Source organism: Manis javanica, chromosome 14, assembly GCF_040802235.1.
Source record: "Manis javanica isolate MJ-LG chromosome 14, MJ_LKY, whole genome shotgun sequence".
NCBI classification, from domain to species: domain Eukaryota; kingdom Metazoa; phylum Chordata; class Mammalia; order Pholidota; family Manidae; genus Manis; species Manis javanica.
Window position 1 is genome coordinate 89,963,610 of NC_133169.1, and position 14,050 is coordinate 89,977,659.

Here is a 14,050-nt window from a genome sequence, read left to right on the forward strand (position 1 = left end):
ATAAATTGAGTAACTTAAATGAATAGAACACTGTTCTAATTCCAGACACTGGAAAACAAGTTAAATATTATTCTTCCCCATTCCAAGCTTACACTCTAGCAGAGAAGATGAGACAATTAAATAAGTTAAATAAACGTGGGAGAGTAACGGCAGAGGGGATACACGGATGTGAGTTAAGTGCGGGATAGCTCTCCCTACCCTGATTTGGCTTCCTCCAGGGGCCAGGGAGATGACCTGAAGGAAGGGACCCTAAGGACCACTAGGATTGGGAGAAAAGCTGTAGAGAGCTTGGAGGATCCAGAGCTGGGAACCCTCGAAATCACATAATTGTTGAATAGGATAAGACAAGTGGCATAAGTGAAGGATGGACATCTGCACAAAGCACAGATTTTAGGGGGCTTTTATGGGTACACTATGGGTCGCAGTGTGATGAACTAATGAGTAACAAGACTAGAAACAGAGAGACTGGTGTAGTAATCGAGGAGCAATATGATGGTGGTAGAGGGGTGGAGAAGACTGGCTGGATGGGGAAGCTATTTAAGGATGTAGAGGCATCTGGGTTGAACGGACATCTCTGAAGGAGAAATAATTAGGACAGAAGGGTTGAGGGGGGAATTTTCAAAGATGACTTCTAGGCTCCTAGATAAGGCAACTTGGGGAACAACAGTGCAATTTAATGAGATATGGAAGCAATTCTAGAATTGCATGTTCCGTTGGATAAATAATAGAATGCACTTTGTCATACTGGGTCTGAATAGACTATGAGACGTTTCAGTGGATATGTCCAGAAGGCAGGAACACGTAGGTCTGGAACCATTGGAATGGATCGTGAAATCACCCAGAAAGAGGGTGCACAGAGAAAGAAGTGGAGGAGATGGGATGGGCTTGATAGAAGAAAAGTCTGCATAGGAAATAAGAGTTGTCAGAAGAAAAAGAGTCAGACCAGGATTTAATGTTCCAAAGAAGGCAGACTTGGAAGAGAAATATTATGATTGGAGTATAAAGTCATAGAGATATTAATAAGGACTGAAAAATGCCCACTGTATGTGGCAACCGGAGGCCACTGATGGCTTGAAGTACACAATGCGTTCGGTAGACATTAAGGGTGCAATTTAGGAGGAGGGGAACTAGAGAAGCAAGGAGACAACTCAGAGTCCCGTAATGAAGAGGAGAAGGCTGGTTCCTACAGAAAAGTGTCTCAGATGGGGTGATGCGCTGCTGCCACCAGAGATGACATTGTACCTCATGTTGCACAGAAGGAAGTTTCAGAGGAAAGATTTTCAAGCACTTCACTAAAACAAAGTGAAATTCTAAGTGACTGAGCTTCACCCCCCCCACCTTCCCCCACCCCCCGCTTGCCTTTTTATTTTGGTCTCAGTCTTTTCAGCGCTCCAGCAGTTGCCAAGTGTACAGAACTGTCTTTCATTCTGGATCTCAAAGGGTTTTGTTGTTTATTTGTTTGTTTGTTTTCCTTTTTTTTCTCCAAACACACTTATACAGCAAAATGTTTTTTCTAAGTTGTCCTAGGAGATTGACAAAATACCAAGTGTTTTTTAACAATGCAAAAGACTTTTTTAAAACATAGCTTAAGACAGTAGTTCCTATCTGTTTCTATCTTTCCCCAACTGGGATTATGGATGATACCCAATATTTGGGCCTGATTGAGGGATCCCATTTCGTCCACAACTGAAGCTGTAAAACTTCCTGAAGCTATAAAGCACAACTAGAAATACTGGCTAAAGACAGGCTGCTGGTGTACCTTTGTACAACGCTCTTCTGAGGTGCACTTTATTAAGGTTGTATTTCAGGGCTCCCACAGTGATGCAGGCCAGCCTGGATTCATGCTCCAAAAGCCATCCTTGAAGTGACTAGCTGGTCTAGAGAAATCTGTAAGCAGCACAAATTCAGCCTCCAGAATGATTTCCGTCAATTGAATGAAAATTTTATTATATAATCAGGTCCTATTTTCCCTTTTCAGTCTGCTCTCCCTTTTTCTCTGGCAGCAAAAAGATGTTTGGAGAAGAGCTGTGGTGGTGGAATGGTAAAATGTGAGCGAAATGGGAAGAATTACTTTTATAATTTTCACTTTGACTCCTTTGGTTTGGCCACAAAATCTTGTGTAAAACATTTATACTCATTAGTTTATGATTGCTGTCCCTACCGTTTCGCTTTTCATTCATTCTTTTATTTGGATTTTTTACAATTACAAAAGTAATACAAAGTCAAATAATAAATGAGCTTTTTTCAAAAAGGAAATATTCTCTGCTGCTGTCTTTTCCAACACTCTCCTAGCCCCAAGTGGACTAGTAATGATACTTTAGCATGTTGCCTTCCACGACTTTCTCTGCTCCTACACCCAATCACTCTTCAGACTACTTATTGATCACTAACTCAAATATTCATTTCCTTTCAGTCCTTATACTATTGGAATATTAGGCTCTGTTAATTAACCTTTTCTCTTTTCTTATACTTTCCTGGTTTCTCTCCTACCCCTTGGTCATTCCTTCCCAATATGCTACTGGCTCTAACTTCTCTGCCTGCCTGTCACATTCAGTGTTCTCTCCTATGCAGGGTGAATGTGTTGGAAAACATATGAATTCATCCAATCTCTTCATTTTTACTGATAAAGGAAGCAAAGCAGATGGAGGAAAGACGTTATCTTATCTAAGGTCATTTGAGAGCCTGAACCTGAAACAAAAATTTACTGACTTAAAATTCAGGTTTTGATAAAGGTCAGCCACCTACCAATTTCCTGCTATATTTTTTTCACTTGTTCCTTTTTTTTTCTTTTTTTCCTTTTGGTTTAGTAATAGCAGAATTGCAAGGTAAACCTAATCTTGAAAGATAGCTTTTTATGACCCCACGAGCAGACCTAATATGCTATATAGGAATTCATCTCAGGAAACCAAGAGAAAGAAGTAAAGAGAATAGTTTAATTTGATTTATTTATCCTGCCAAGGTGGTAACACGCTCCCCTAAAAACTGGGATAAATGATAAATGGCACAAAAAGAGAAATGAAGTTACCTGTGATGAGGCTCCTAGTGGAAGCATTTAGGGGGCTACAGGCCCTGGGGGCAGCCGTAAGTCAAACCCGCTGGTTAGCTCAGTAACGGCTTCTAAGGTGAAGGGCCACTGAGTCAGCACCAAAGGTGTGAGGGTACCATTATGTGCCCAGTCTTTGCCACATCCCTTGTGTAGAGTGACCATATTTTCCAAATCCAAACGAGGGCATATCACATAATTACAGAAAAGATCATTTGAAATTTGGGTCGTTGCCTAACAGCTATGTCCTAGAGTGTTGTAGGAACACAAGACGCCCTCTTTACACTCCCAGACGCTGCAGTCTATTTAGTATAACCAGTTACTCTGTGTAGCAAGGTGGTAAAATGGAACTCTGTGTATTCGTTTTTAGCTGAGGCCCCAAAGCCTGAAAACAAAAATTATAGATTAACAAAAGGTACCATTAAAGCCCTTCTCTGGGACAAGGCTGAGAAATTCTAAAATCAGCTCCCCCCCTCCCCACCCGCCACCGTCTTGGCGGCCACTCCCCTGTGGCTCCGAGGGCAGCTGAGGCTGGAGGGACTGGAGGAGGCGGAGAGAAGTTCTGAGCCCACGTCGGCGGCAGAGGACTGCCTCGTCCAGGGCCGTGCCCCTTCCTGGCACAGCCCACCCCCACTGCCTGGCTGGTGTGGGCGTAGGAAGGCTGTCCGGGGACAACTGGGAGGCCTGCTGGAGCTTGGAGCTCCCTGCAGGCCTGGCTGAGGCCGTCGCTGGGCCCCGTCTCTTGACAGGCATCCCCGGGATTGGGGAAACAGAATGGACGCAGACCCCCCACGCTGGAGAGAGCTATGGACCTGAGGCGGCAAAGCTGAGAAAAAGAAGGGGAAAGACAGCAGGACAGCAGGACAGGGACCGCTCTGCACTGGGACTGAGCTGCGTCACGCTGAGGACAGGCAGGCGCATGCAGAGCCGGAGATCAAGATGGAACGCAGCGCCATGAGCCCCAGCAAGCCACGGGCCGGGAATGCAGAACGGGGGGGGGCCGCTCGGTGCCGACTCCGGCGGCCTGACGGCGAGCGGCTGAACACTGGAGGTGAAAAGAGAGTTTTAGTTCTGCAGCTGCATTTAGTGAGAAAGACGCTAAAATTGATTAGCAACATCTCTCACAGCTGTAGGAAGAGGGAGACGGCAGCATATATTTGCCGTCTCTGGCCCAGATGAATAAGGGAGAGAAGCTGTATAAATAATTATTTGACATAGAAAATAAGAAGAATGTGACTTGCCATCTTTCATGATAGGCCAGAAGTAAATTTTTTAGACAGATGGACCTGCTTAGATCACTCCTCTGACGGAAAGCCTTCAATAGCTCTGCACTCCGGAATGATGCAGAGGCCCTGCATGATTGGGTTCCTATCCAGCTTGCTGCAGGCTCCCTCTACTAGGCCCTCCCCAGCTACTCAGAATTCTCTTTGCACATTTCTTTGCACACGTGGCCCCTATGCAAATTCCGTTCCACTCCAAATTCCTGGGATTCCCATCCCTCACCCCTTCTGCTTGTTCTTCAATCCCAGGCCTGAAGCATCCACACCTCCTTATCCAAAGTCCATCCCATTCCCCTTTCTGGGTATTGCTCTACTTTGCATCACTGTCCTTCACTTTGACTGCAAGTTCCCTCCAGGCAGGTATTCTTACTCATCTTTATTTCCTTAGCTCTCAGCACTGTGGCGGACACACCTAATGTTCTTGCAGGAGAGATGCCTAGAGTCGTTAAGGGACCCTTCACTGAATAGGTCAGAATTAAATATGATGTTGAAACTCTTGGGCCAAGTGGCTTAGAGAAGATTGCTCATACTGTTTCCCATGAAAACCCTGAACCCAAAGTCTCAGAGGATCCTGGATGGGTGTTACTACAACTCAGCTTTAAGCTGAGAACTTTTATAGCACAGACATTAATCCTCCTCACTTGGAACTCTCGCTGTTTGAAGAAGGAAATCTGGCCTGACAGATGGATTAATGTTCAGGCAGACTGTATTTGCACAGCTGCACAGTCTTTCTCAAACAAGATTTTTGAGCTCTCCTCTCTTTATGCAGGAAATATAGTGACCAAGTGAAAACATTAAACCATAGACGGAGCCTGGAGAACCGTGGGAAGCACCATTAAAGAACAACATGTATAGAAATCCGTTGAAAGGTTTCTTTCTTCTTTCAGGTGTGTGTGTGTGTGTGTGTGTGTGTGTGTGTTTTTTGGGATAACAAATAAAACCCTTCAGAATCCGCCATGACTCAGGGAAAAATGGCAGCCTGGATGACTGGGTGAAGCCTGAACACGATGGACCGCATGGTCAGCTCTTAGGCTGTCAGAACACCATCTTGCGGAGCTGGTCCTGGGGATGTTCCTTCACCCTGGAGAACATGTTTGGCTTCTCTTTATTCTGCAACCACTGCACTGAGTGGAGAACTGCAGTGACGCGATTCAGGAGAAATGGCTTTGGCCACAAGTGTGTAGAGTACTTAGTACAGTGTTCAAAGAGGATCTGAATTCACATGGGTAAGTCGGCTGCAGCCACATGTGGCCACAGGATGGACATCATAAATTTCAGGGCATCATACAACCAAGTGAGATTTCTGGGGGCAACTCTAACTGCCTAGCCTATGGCTTTGAGGCTTTGGGGTGGTAGGCCCTTCCCTTTGTGGATTCACGTGGAAGGGTGCTGAGGCCTCTAACTGTTAAATCTGAACTCCTTGAAGTTGAGGATAGTGAGGGAGATGGTCTTGAATGGGCAGAAAAATGGGGCTTTGGGACTTGATGGCTTGTTAAATTCATACCATCAAACATGCAAGGAGAGTGGACGCAGCTACGGTGACAGCTAAGGTCCTCTCTTGGGGTTGCAGCCACATAAAATAACAGCAATAATGGAAGGAAGTGGTAATAAGAGGCTATGGTATGCTCTATAATTCCCTTTTCTGAAGCTTTCCATGGGGTTGACTGCTCTTCGGAAGAAAAGGCTGGGCATACAGAGAAATGCTGAAAACATGCCCAGGATCCCATCTCTTTCTGAGTGATGGGAAGTCCATGCATCCACACTCTTTGGGTCTGGTTAGGGGAGTATTGTTTGGCTCTGTGTAAACACATCTTTGCTAAATGGCAGAGACAGAAAGAGAGACCACCAAACTCCAGGTCAGAGTGCCCCGTGCTCAAATCTGAACAGTCCGTGGCAAGTACTCTTCAGTAGGAATATCCCGGGAGGTCCCTTTCCAGGCTAAAAGGGACTCTCTGGGGGTGGCTCCTCTGGAAGCCTGCCTCTCTCAGCCAACAGGGAGGAAACCTGAACGGAAAGAGGAGGAGGGGAGTGAGCACGTGGCTGCCCGGTCTGAGGCCTTAGATCTGCCTTAAGCTGAAACACCCGTGCATTTCCACTCAAGCAAGCCCTTTCTTGGCTTGACGCAGTTTGAGTGGGTTTCTGTCATTTGCCAAAAAGAAAGTCTTGCCTATTACAGAAACGCGGAGCAGAGCTGGGAGGGCCTCACTGGGAACCCAGACAACCTGAGCCAAGTGAAATTTCAGACAACAAAGGTTACCTGGGACCCTGCAGTTACAGTAGACAAAAGGGAAGAACATATTATCTATGATCTTATTGAAGCCCCCTCCAAACAACCTCCACTTTTTTTGACAATGTCATCTTTCATGTGTGTTGGCATATGGATTCTCTTGACAGCATGGTGGCCTAGTGGATCAATAAACAGCGTCTTCACGCAGTTTTCTGCTTTGCCTCCTCTGAGCCTCAGGCCACCACTCCCACATTTTTCACTGCTGTCACTGTCCGATGCTTCCTGACCCATTCACCCTCCAGACAGATTACCCTCCCCAGACAGCAGACTGCCCACTTTCATGTGCATATTCCTGGGGCCTGGTACGGGGCATGCCATGCTAAACGGGGCACAGGACTGAATCTGAGGCTTGGTTCAGACTTACTCTCTCACTACCACTCAATGCCCAGCCTCTGCCTCCTCAGAACTCCCAGCCCAGACTTCCCTGCCTCTGATGCTTACTGTCTGTTTCCTGCTTGACCTTGTCAGTCATGAAAACCTATCTCTACAAATGGGCTTACTTATTTGTTGAACACTCACCAAGTAACATTATGCACTTCAGACCATTCAGTCCTCGCAACAGCCCCCCCATCTCACGGGTGAAGACCAAGCCGCAGAGGCCGAGGGACTTGCCCAAGACCACCCTGCTAGTGAGCGCAGTGGCAGTGATCCGAAACCAGCAGCGTGCGCCTAATCACGGCCCTGTTCCAGCCGAGGGTTAGCAGCTCTTTGTGGGACAAGCATGCTTCACTTAACTGTTGCATTACCCTCACGACAACCCTAGTCAGTACAATTATTAGCGCTATTTTCCAGAAAAGGAAACGAAGGCTCAGTGAGGTTAAGTCATCTGCCCGAGATCACCTGGCTGCTAAGCAGAAGAGCTGAGGTTAAATCCTGGGGCGTTTGAACCTAGAGCCCTGACTCATCAACCATTGGCCAAACAGCTGTCTATTAATGGATTGTGATTTTATCAGAAGAAACAACCGGGGTCATCTGGCCTTTAATTACCGATTGTTGTTCTTCTTACTATTTAATAGGTATAACAATACATACTTCATAGGATTGTCATAAGCCCTTAAATTCAAGAACTTCCAAGAGTGTCTGGCTTATTGTTCAACAAATGGTTGTTATCATGATTGTTTATCGGGCGCCTCTTGCGTCACAGCTTGTACTGGGCACTCACATGTATTGACTCTTGTAATTCCAACACGAACCTCATGAGGGAGGTTCCAGTATCATGCTCATTCCATAGATGTAGAAACTGAGGCTCAGAGGAATGAAGTAAGAGAAACGAAGTCACTTGACAAAAACCACTCACCTAGTTAGTGCTGAGGCTGCACAGTTAGCCGGCTGTTCGTCGGACGGAGTAGCATGGAGAGCTCCACTATCTTACTTACTTAGAAAGTTCTGATGGAGAGATCAGACCGCCCAGCTGTTACTGGCTGGCCAGGCGTCCTCTTGGGCTCTATGAGCTCATGGCCCTTTCGGTCCTCAGCCGCATGGGCCTCAGTTTTGCAGCTGAAGAGCTTGCATCTGTGCAGCCAGAACGCCAGGGAGTCAAACGGCAGAAACAGCAGCTGTGGAAAGGGGAAAGAAGGCTGTGAGTATTGGACTCCTGCAGTACCTGCGCGCCGGGGCCGGGGCACAGGAGGTCATCCCGCTCGCAGCCCCTTTGCGCCTGGCCAGCGGAAGTTCTCAGCTGCTGAAGGCACAGACCCCCTCCTTCCGATGGCTCTTCCCGCGCTCCTCACAGAGCCGGACTGGCACAAAGTGAGGGAAGGACTGAAAATTCTCTTGTTAATTTCGGCCTCGTGGATTATTCAGGTTGCAGAAAAATTCCACATTGAGTCTAAAAGTACCTTGACCAGCTGTCTGTATAGATTCAATAATCCAGACGGCCTCCTGAGTTACGATAGCAGAAGAGAAAGTGATTTCACCGTAGAGTGAGCCACTCCAGAAGGTTGAGGGACAATAGATTTCTTTACCCTGCATGACCCAATTTCTTTTCTTCTTAGTTTTGGCTGGCTTAAATTTGCCAAATCTTCACTGCACTTGGGCTATTTAAGTGGTCACAATGTTGCCTTTTTATATAAAATTAAAAAAATAAACAGCCAAAATCTGGTGAAGAAAGGCATTTGAAATAAAGGATTAATCAGTTCTGTGGCTCTCACGTGGGCAGCAAAATCAAGCCTCTTGTTTTGGGAAAAACTGCTGGATGGGATAATTTCCACATTGCCAGTCTGTTTTTCTTTTTAATATCACAGCTGATTTGCTGTGGCAGAGGCTGCTACAAACTGCTGGCACTGTTACTGGTTACAAAATATGTCTGGCAAACGGCTCAGGGTAGAGGGAACCATACTGTACTCTTTGACGAGGGGCTTCTTTGCCAGGGAACAGACCTGCATAGAAAGAGCCTCATTCACCTTCTCCCTGCACCTCCTGTGGCCTGAACAAGGTGAATGAACCAGATGGTCCTTGTGGAAAACAGTGATGGAAATTTCTAGGCTCTTGCTCCTCCAGTATTGCTGTTGGGAGCTGTCAGCCATTCACTTCCTCCTCTCCTTGTTCTTCGCTGCACAGGGGAGGAGACGCCCAGGAGAGGGCAGATGGCTCACCTCTGCAGCCCCCACGCTTGAGGGACACAGGGGGCAGTGGGTGCTGCTTTTGAATCCATCGTTAATCACCAAATGTTCCTGCCAGTTCTCTCCTAAGTAGGAAAACTGTTAAAATCAGAAGGACCTAGAGAAAGTTATAAAATGGAATTCTATGTCTCTCCTGAAAGATCTCAGCTCAGTCTTGTACTCTGCAGGTGATGATCGCCGTCTTTTTTTTGTTTTACTGTCTTCATTCACAGATGTCAACACATGGTGGGTGGTTTTCAGAAACTTATTTCATTTGCACCTAAAAGCAAGAGGCAAAGGCAGCACAAACCATGCTGGCATGCTGACAGCTTGGCACCCTCCACTAAGGACACAGCATGGTGCCAGTCGACCCCTGGGTGCCCAGGCAAGAAAGCAAGGGCACGTTAGTCGAGGACACATTTTAAAACAAGAATTAAACTGTCACAGTTCCTACCTTTTCTCTCTAAATCGACCTCAGAGAATCAACCTCTCACATCAGGGGCAATAAGACAATGATTCAGAGTTAAAGGTGAATGAAAGTGGAATATTTCAATTCATTTCAGAGTTGTTCAGTGAAACAAATGATGAATTTCCTTCTCAGCGCTGGCTACTGACATTAGTAACTACACAGGAAGGGGGGGACTGCGGCCAGTATATGTTTTTACTCTCACATCTGTAAGTCATTTGACTCTAATTTTAATTGATTCATGCATGCATTCAATGCTGAAAGTAAGGGATCTGAGATAAAAATTATAGATCATTTTTATTGAGCTCTTACTATTTACCAGACATTGTTCAAAGTGCTTCACTTGTACTCACATATTTAATCGTCTAATTGTTACAAAGTAGGTACTATTGTTACCCCATTTTACAGCGAGAAAATGGAAACAGTGAAAGGTCAGTCGCCTAAGGTGACACAGCTGGTGGGCAAGGGGCAAGGGTGTGAACTGGGGCAGTGTGACTTCAGAGCTGACATTCCACACCACGGCCTTGCTGGGGGTCAGGGTCGGAACAGGGCCTTAGGGAGCCATCCTGCTTCCGAAGGCTTTATTTTTATATCCTACTGCCTTCATGTGGATAGAATGAGAGTTCCTGGGGCCAGGATTCTCTCCTGGCCCTGGTTGGCTAGCTCACTGCACACCTGTGGGCAATGCATGGCTGTTGACTCTATAAAAAGAGCCCTGCCCAGTGCTCTGGGCACGACATGGTGGCAGGGCTGCAAGGCTGCAGGAGAGCAGCACAGAGGACAGCTGTGTGGACAGAGGGGCCCAGAGGCAGAGACCAGCTTGCTGCCTGCAGACTCGCTCTGAGTGGATGGGATTTTAGTGACTGACCTGCCACCTGGAAATAAAGTTGGGTATAACCCTTTCACCCGGAGAACGTTTTGCTGTCGTTTTCTTTGGTTACACTGAATCCATAGCGATCTTGCCCAGGGCTGAAACCCACAGGCGAGACCCTTCATGACAGGAGTGTTCGGGGAATGAACAAGGCAAGCATCCTGCTGGCAAAAAGAAACCAATGACTCATGCAGATGACTCACACTGAAGGAAGACGAGGGGGAGAAAATCCTTTCAAGCCACAAGGATGCCATTTTTTGCACTGGAGGAGGTCACCGGATGTATCACAGGAGGGAAATGGACCTTGAGAGGTCATATGGATATAGTCCCATCTCTGGGGAGGACACCCCACTGCTAGGAAAACGACCCAGAAGGATTCTCGCTGCAATGAAGGGATTGGGTTGCTTGTGTTGAACGCCGCCCAAGAGCAGATCCGTTCTTAAGTTGACCAGATGTCCCGTCTGGACAAGCCTCTCCATGCACTTTAATGCTCTTGAAGACTATCCGGGACACAGAGCGCCTGGAGCAGGCAGACTTGGCGGTAGGTCTCCTTTGACAAGCTGTCATGGGGCCCTAGGTACTCTGTGTGTTGCCATTTGTGACTGTTCAGGTCACTAAATAAATTACAGGACTCAATAGTCTGCCAGTTACGGAAAGCTCTATATTCCTTTTCTGCCTTAGCTTATTTATTCCAACAGTTTTTCCTGAGTGATTCTTTAGGCCAGTAACTAAGATAAGCAAGGAATGGTACCTTTCTTCAAGGCACTGACCCTGATGAAGCCCTGCGAGCTCTACGGGAGATCCTACGGTGCTGCTTGCCACTAAGGCTGTGCAAAATATGGAGGAAACAGGTTTTTGCTTTACTCTCCTTTCTAGCGCTTTGTCCCCCAGGTCCCATCTTTCCCACCTGCTTTACTGGTTGATGACTTTATGCTGATCCAGCATCAGACAATTTCCAGATATAAATAAAAACGAATACTACCTCTCACTCTCAGGTACAGAAGCTCTGCATGCGGCACGCGTTTCATCTCTGTGACAGCCCTTGGAGGTAGTTTTGGTATTAGCCTCATTTTCTACATAAGGAAATTGAGGTCCAAGAAGTTAAAAAACGAGCCCATAGTAAAATGCTGATGAGTAGCGGGACCAGGCAGCCGGCTTCAGGCACGTGGTCCCAACCACCGCTGCGCACTGTCTCTCTGATGATGTTGCCATTAGAAAGAGTATTTTAAGAGGAAATAAGAAATCTGGTGCAGAGATGGGGGAAAGATTCTAAGCAATAAATCATAGAATTAATTAGCATTTAGTGAGCATATAGAGATGATCAAATCCTCAGAGCCTCACCGCCGGCGGATGTTATTTTACCTGTAAGGGAACCGAGACGCAGAGCGGCTCTCTGTCCAATAACCAGGGTACGGCGGCGGCGGGATTCGAGTCCAGCCCCGTCTGACCTCCGGTGTTCCCTTTACCACCCCGCCTGCTTCCCCGTGATGAGCGGAGTGGTGCAGAGCCTGGACACGAAGTCCGCCTCAAAAGGAAAGAGACCATCACTGAGATGAAAAAGATGAAACTGCAATTTATCAGAGAATATCGGAATTAGTCCATCTCAGAACTCACCCAATATAATCTTTTGCCTGATGATTGACCTCCAGCCACATTCCCACTAAAAATGAGGTTGGAGACAAATTTGGGAATTGGGAATGAGAATGACTGGCATTCACCCCTATCCTCCAAGAAAACCCAACTAGCAGCAGTTTTGCTTGAACGCCCAGGTGTTGCTCCAAGCACTGGAAAGACTCCAGAGGGTAAAGATGTCATACGTTTCTTCATTCAGCGGGGCTTCTGCTTAGGAAATCACCTTGTTCGACACTGACATTTTGCCTTGTTTGTCCGTGTCATTCAGATCATAATTCGTTCCATCAGGGGAACTTCCTCGCAGCTGGAGAGCCGGAAAGCGCTCCCGGACCACTGAGCCAGCAGTGGCAGAGGGCTGCTGCCCCTTGGAGATGAGAGCTTGGCAGAGCCGTCACTATCGGCAGGGAGCTCGCTGTGGTTCAAGGGAAGTAATTTCACTGGTTGTACAGACACACACACACGTGCTATGTGGGGAAACCACAGCCTCTGCTGTCACTCTGAGGGTGTTCTACTTATTCCAAACCTTGCTCAGACCTGCCACCACCCTTACATACCATTATTTTGATTTGCTCCATGTATCTCCTCATTTGTCAGTGAGTCTTACCCATATTTTCTTTTTTCATTTCTTTTGTGAAGACTTTCGCCGCAAGACGAACTGAACTCCTCCAGCTCATTCTCTAAGGCCAGGAAACAAAAATAAATAAAAATAGAAAATAGTAATAATTGAGTGCACACCCTCTGGCATACACTGAGCTATGTGCTTTACAAGAATTAACTCACTTAACCCCCACAAAGCCCCCAGTGAGGCGGGCACTTCTATTAACCCCGTGTCATGGGTGATGAAAGCCCTAGGCCATGCAAGTTGCTGAAAGCACACAGTGACTCGGCTGGGACACAGCCCTGGCCCCTGATGGACCTCAGCTTGTACCGTGGCCCCTGCAGCTCCCTGTCTCCCTGTGGTTCTTGAAAGTATGCCAGGCTATTAAGTTGAGGCTAAATGTTTTTAATTCCCTTTGAGTCTAGTTATTTTTGGATGGATAAAGCAGGAAATATTTGGTACAACCCTTATTTCCCTATAATTCTAGCATGAGGATTCTGAGATAGGATTTGATTTTCCTAGTAACTTAAATGTCAAGCTTATAACCTGCCACTCACATTTCTTTGCCTACTTCATGAGAGCATTTCCTTTAGAAAAGGGCATGTATACAGAGAAATGTGGGCTCTGAGAGAGAGGGCTCATTGTTTCTGTTAACTATGGTATACTTAGAACCAAAAACATGTGCCTGATACAAAAAGTGGTCAGTAGATGTTCACTGATTAAATGGATGAATAAGAGATTTAGAGTCACATAGGCACCTGTCTCCTTGACAAAATCACAATAAACTCCTTGAAGTCACCACCACACTCTGACCCCTGTGTTCCCAGAGGCCAATTATTCTGAAGCCTGGGTATAGTATTACACTTAACTAGAAGGGCCCCTTACCCTTGGCTGAGAAAACAAAGTTATGTGTGTTTGTGCTTCTGTGTTAAGTATCTGTCGCTTTGAAATGATCAGAGGGTTTGACAGGGAGGAAAGGAGGGATGAACAGGCAATGGTATTAGCAGTTATGTCCCTACTAAAGCCATGGCCCATGTGCCTCAGTCCATGAGCAACTTAAAATCCAAGGTGATGTCATCCAAACAGAAATTCTAATGAGCGGTGGCATCTCTCAGGCATATTATTAAATGCATCTGTTCTCTCTTGTGGACTCGGGTGTCTCTGGACCCTCTGAGCCTCCTCTCTAGAACCATCTTCCTCTTCATCTATCCTATTCAACGTCTGTCATTGCTCCTGGTCACCACCTCTTCCCCATCCGTCTGCTCTGCCCACC